General features: G+C 38.3%; 1 non-coding gene across 1 annotated transcript; it reads left to right on the forward strand.

Moving 5' to 3' along the window:
* Nucleotides 1–212: 212 nt before the first annotated feature.
* Nucleotides 213–350, forward strand: LOC119935093. The gene has a single exon (XR_005453076.1). It is a non-coding gene; the product is annotated as a small nucleolar RNA SNORA7 (small nucleolar RNA).
* The last annotated feature ends 5,340 nt before the right edge of the window (nt 351–5,690 follow it).

Consider the following 5,690-nt stretch of genomic DNA (forward strand, 5'->3'; position numbering starts at 1 on the left):
AGAACAAAACCAAGCATACTAACAAAATAAAGTAAATAGAATAGATATGTACAAGTAAAATAAATAAATAAACAGATTAATAAACATGTACAAACATATGTATGGGGGAAGATGTGGGGTTTTGACATATGGAGCTTTAGTTGCAAGCAGTTTGTAGAGAGGGCTAAGTTATAACAGGTGAAGGTGAATTTGAGGTGGCTGAAATAGGCCCCACCCTCTCAGGATCACACCTGGAGAGTTTCCATTACATTACCAGTCTTGGCTACAGGAGGGAGAGTCAAGCAGAGGCGTACCTATTCCATTCCTAGCTTGGGCAGTGGATAGTGAGTGGAAGGTAATCTGCTGCTACAAGTCAAAACTCACCTGTGCTAGGGAGCAGCAGCATGGGAGAGAGTCACAGGCAGAGACTCAAGTTAACCATTTGGAATAAGGTAATGGTAAACCACTTCCATATTTTTGCCAAGAAAACCCGATGGATACACTGGAGAACTATTGCAAATGGAGGTAGGGTATTCTGGGAGAGATGTGTTTATGGAGTTGCTATGGGTTGGAGATGACTCAACAGAGTAAGATAAGACAGGAAATAGGCCCAGTGCCTGGATTTCTGCCACAGTTTGTTGCATGTCATGAGAGAAGAAGAAAGAAAGTTTAATGTGGAGGTGACTCAGGGCTAAGAGTTGGTGGTGCAAGATGTAGAGAAAGAGAAGTAGAATGAAGGAGTTAAATTCATTTATAAGGGAGCTGAGGACGTGGATTTGGGCATCACACTACATGGGAGACTGGGACAAGATGGCCTGGAATAAGTGGAGGGAGTTAAGAGATCAGAAGTCTCTGTGAAGGGAGAAGTCAGTTTTCTAGGAAGGTCACGTTTAGGAGAGAAAGTAAGGAAGTAGAGGTGGGAGAGTGGATTGTCAGAGTTGGTGACGTTAGAGATTGTAGAAACAGAACTTGAAATTTTTTATTTTTGTTCATGTGCAAAAGTTTTTTTCTGTTACATTCATGTTTAAAATATTAAAAATGTGTTTGCTGCAGACAATTCATTATGCAAGAGTTAATACAAGTCTCTACAGCCTGTGTTATTATTTCATGACTTCTAATTAGATGAAGCCAAATTGGTGTTTCTCAACTAAGGAATGCAGTACGGTGTAATTTGCATTTACAAAGCTCTTTTCAAACAAACATTCTAGGAAGCTGTTTCTAATCAAATAAAAATGACAACTGATAATTACTTCCAAAATTCCAGCTCAAACAAATCAATTAAAATAATAAACAAGAGTTACTACTAAATTACCAAATTAGACAGATGGATCCTGATTATAGATGTTTTTGAAGTGATTAAGATTTCTTAATAAGAATGTTACTTCTTGGCTTGGGAAACTAAGAGCCAAAGACCCTAGATTTATCATCAGTTTTGCACCTCAAGTGTAGTGCAAGAAAATTTCGGAGAGAGATGCAACATTGATGCTTTGGAGTTTCTTATTTGCAGTGTGTGTGAGAGTGGGGTGTATAAGTATATTTCTTGCTCTCATTTCATGAATCTCAACCCAATCTCATGATTGCCATTTGATCTAAATGTCTTAAAAGCCAAATTATACTTTCTTCATAAACTTATCTTATTTTAGAATTATTCAAGGATTTTTAAATTGAAGAATGTATTCCAAGGGACTTGATGTTCACCTCCCAGCCCCCAAATTGAGGAATAAGATCTGTCTTTTCTGGAAGTTCATCTCTCTCTCTAACTTTCCAGTTTTATCAAATTGCATCCACATACTGCAGAGTGTACTCAATAGCCCACAGCAGAGAACAATCAATTGCTTCCATTTAGTGCAATGCTCTCAGGTTTTGTATTCCTTCTGGAAATTGTAAATATCATTTTTTACTTCACTGTTTTATTGTAGCTATTACAGAAATATCCTCTACTCTAAATTACAATTTACATTTAGATTATCTCTAATTCATGTTCTGAACAGCTTTTTGGGCAATTTCAAAATTGACTGAATTATGAACAGCAAATCTGGGATTTAGGAACCAATTAATGAGTAATTTGTAGACAGGAAGGTTATAAATTTGTATCTTGTATTCAAAATTACAATTCATAGTTTTAGCTTTTGCTAAACTCTTCTAGAAGCAAATTGGATGTGGTTTGTCAGATTATACAAGGTCTCTTCTAAAGAGAACTAGAGACATAAACACAAATCAAATTACTTCCACTCATCAGCTCTTGTTGAGGTTTTGTTTTTCATTTCTCATAGGTTCCAAATTCTCCTCACCCCTTTATCTTCTGTACTGATATTTGAAAACTGTTTTTATAAAGTAAGAAACGATTGATAGATTTCAATTTCAGGAACAGATGCCTTGCATCTAGTAGGCATAGTGAACTGATGAACTGTTCCTGCAGTGTTAAGAGAAAAATGGGTTTACACAGGGGAAGCTTGCTAGCAGCACTCTGGAATGATAAGTGTTTTAGGAAAGGGATACCTGTCTCTCTACCTGCGTTATACTATTTATCTGAGACATCAATAGTTATGTTAAGAAGAGATAAATTAAACCTGTTGCTTCAACTTGTTTCCCAAAGGAGTAACACAAACTCCAAAAATAAGGCATCTTTGAAAAGTAAAGGTTTTATAGGAGCTAAATAGGGAATAAAACACCCAAAATTAATTAGTAATTAGAGTAGTTCCAAAATGGGTTAGTGCATTTTGCACTGAGAAATGTTAGAGGCAAAATTCTTCAAGATGATATGATAAACTAGCTGTTTATAATGGCTGCTGATTAATCACCTCATAATTTAAATTACTAGGTCACCTGATCTTCTGAGAAGGGAGCAGGGCTGGAGAAGAGGGAGGTAGGACTTTCTGTGATGCTCTGTAGGGAAAAGGGAGTAATAATAATAATAATAATAATAATAATAATAATAATGGTACTTGTTAAGCACTTACTCTGTGCAAAGCACTGTTCTGTGCTGGACTATTGCACAGGGAATGGACTGCCCATCAGGCATAGTGGCATATGTGCACAGATCCCTCTGAAACCAAAGAGTGTGTGTGTGTGTTTGTGTGTGTGAAAGGGGCTGCGTGTATGAACATGGTTTCCACTGCAGTGACAGCCGTACTGGAAAAGCAGGAAAACACAATAGGAGGCAGGACTTTCTGTGAAGCTCTGTAGGAGGAAGGAACTCAGGTGGAGAGCAGATGTTCCACTGGGGCCCCGCGGTGCCTAAGTGATTTCTTCTGAAACGAAAATGTGTGTGGGTGACAGAATAATGTGTGCGGGGTTTTCACCCCAGCAGCAGCTGGAGAGGGAAGGCGGGAAAGCATGGTTTCATCCGCTGTTCCGGCTCATTAGCTCAGGCTCCGAAGAGGCAACCAGAACAGAGAAAGTAAGAAAGCACTGTAGCTCGTCGCCAGACCCCAGGCCCTGAGGGTTCATGCCAGCCGAGATACATCTCCGCAATCGCCCTGGGCTCTGGTTCAGCATCCAAAATGGTGAAAGCAGAAAAGCTGGGTTCTCCTGTCTCCTCTTGTTGACTTTCTTGTTTGAAGAAATGAAAACTAAATAAATCTGGGTTTGACTTTTCTTTCCCCTTTTCCAGGCATGTTGATGACTGTCCACCTACTGTCATGTCTGCACTGGGCCCGTGGAGGGTGGTCACCAGGCCAGAATCAGTTTTCATCATACGACTGGCAGAGGGAGGCAGTGTCATGTTGGTTTGTAATTCAAACCCTTCGCTTCAGGATTTGTAGAAGAAATTGGCCTCCCAGACAAATTCAAAAGCCAACCAACTGCCTGTTATGTAACTCAGACCACCACAGTGAATCCACTAAAATCACATAATACACAAAATTATAGTACCAATGAGGATTTGAGATTAGCTCAAGCACTTAGTTGAAAGGTGGTATAAGTAATAACACAGTAATTCAATACAGAGACGTTTAATGACTTGCCCAAAGTCACGGAGCAGAAAAGTGTCGGAATCAGGATTAGAACCTAGGTCCTCTTGACTTAGTGGAAAGAGCAAGGATTTAGGAGTCAGCAGACATGGGTTCTAATCCCGTTTTTGTCACTTTCCTGCTGTGTGACCTTTAAGTCACTTAACTTCTCTGTGCCTCAGTTGCCTTGTCTGTAAAATGAGGATTAAGACTGTGAGCCCCACATGGGGCAACCTGATTACCTTATATCTACCCCAGCCCTTAGAACAGTGCTTGGCACGTGGTAAACACTTAACAAATACTATAATAATAATAATAATTATTATTATTATTTTTAGTACAACTTGCCAATCTTGACTTGTTTGCAGATTGACATGGATCACTTTCCAGAAAATTGGGAGCATAACCCTGCACTGAGAGGAAAAAAAAAATCCTTTTTTTTCCCCTATATTATGCAATCTGGTCAGCTGTAATGGTTACTTTCAGTTGTTCATCTTTCTACTTTTTTTCATCTGCTTTTCTTTTAAGCCACATAAAATCTTAAAAAGACACTGGTTAAGAAACCTAGCCCAAATTAATGTGACACTAATTATGAGCCTCTGGAAACCACATTTTGAAGGTTACATTAATGTGGGATTAAAAATATACCTGGAAAAATGATTCTTGGCAGTTGTAGTGTTGAAGTCTTTTTACTATTAGCAGGAGATTGAGGACAGATTATGCTGAAATTTGAACAGAATTGACAGCATTTTATCTTACTGGTGCACACATGCTTCTTGAAAGTAGAGAAGGCAATTTACCCTCCACTGTGACTTTATTTGCTTTTTAATAGGTTTGGACTAGTTTTGTACAAGAAGCCATTAAATCATAGTTGAACAGAAAAGATGTGCGTGATGGGCTAGAACATCTGTGTTGGTAATTTCTAAGTAAATAAATTACACTTATTCAAACACTTCACTGAGTATTTAGAACAACAATTAAGTTCTAGGTCAGTGCCTATTTTCAGGGACATACCTGGTTTGTCTACTTCTAATTGGCAAATCATTATTTCTTCAGGCAATAGGTTTTTATTTTGTCAGTTCTTAATTGGATGTATCATTTGATGTAGAGGAATCAGTTCAAGAAAAATTAATGAGATAATGTAAGGGGACAGAGGCATGAAATTTAAATGAGATAATAAAAACCTATCTAGCCATTTCATTGATTTCAAAAATATAATATCATTCACTTGGTTTGCTGTTTGGTCATTTTGCCAATTAAAGAGATAAAAGTGCACTTTTCTTAGATGTTAACTTAATACTATCTGAGTCCAAATCACACTTTGCTTTGTGCAAGCTATATTTTACTCTCTCTTCACATTCAATTAACGTACAAGGGAAAATAGGCTACAACTTTTTTCAGTGCAGCACATGTAAAGATATCTACCTCAATCATAAATGCTATTATTATTATTATTATTTTACGGTATTTGTTAAGCACTTACTATGTGTCAAACAGTTCTAAGCCCTGGGGTAGATTCCTGTTCACTAGGTTGGTTCTGCCTGAGGCCTAAAGTCTATGTAGGAGGTAGAGCAGGAAAGCTGAGGCACAGAGAAGTTAAATGACTTGCCCAAGGTTACACAGAAAGCACTTGTCAGAGCTGGGATTAGAATCTGGGTCCTCTGACGCCCAGGCCTTTGCTCTTTCCATTAGACCACGTTGTTTCTCACCACTACACCACTGAGCCGGTGGTCAAAACAGACTCTAATGCTCTCAGTAGTA

This window comes from Tachyglossus aculeatus, chromosome 1, assembly GCF_015852505.1.
Source record: "Tachyglossus aculeatus isolate mTacAcu1 chromosome 1, mTacAcu1.pri, whole genome shotgun sequence".
Classification (NCBI taxonomy): Eukaryota; Metazoa; Chordata; class Mammalia; order Monotremata; family Tachyglossidae; genus Tachyglossus; species Tachyglossus aculeatus.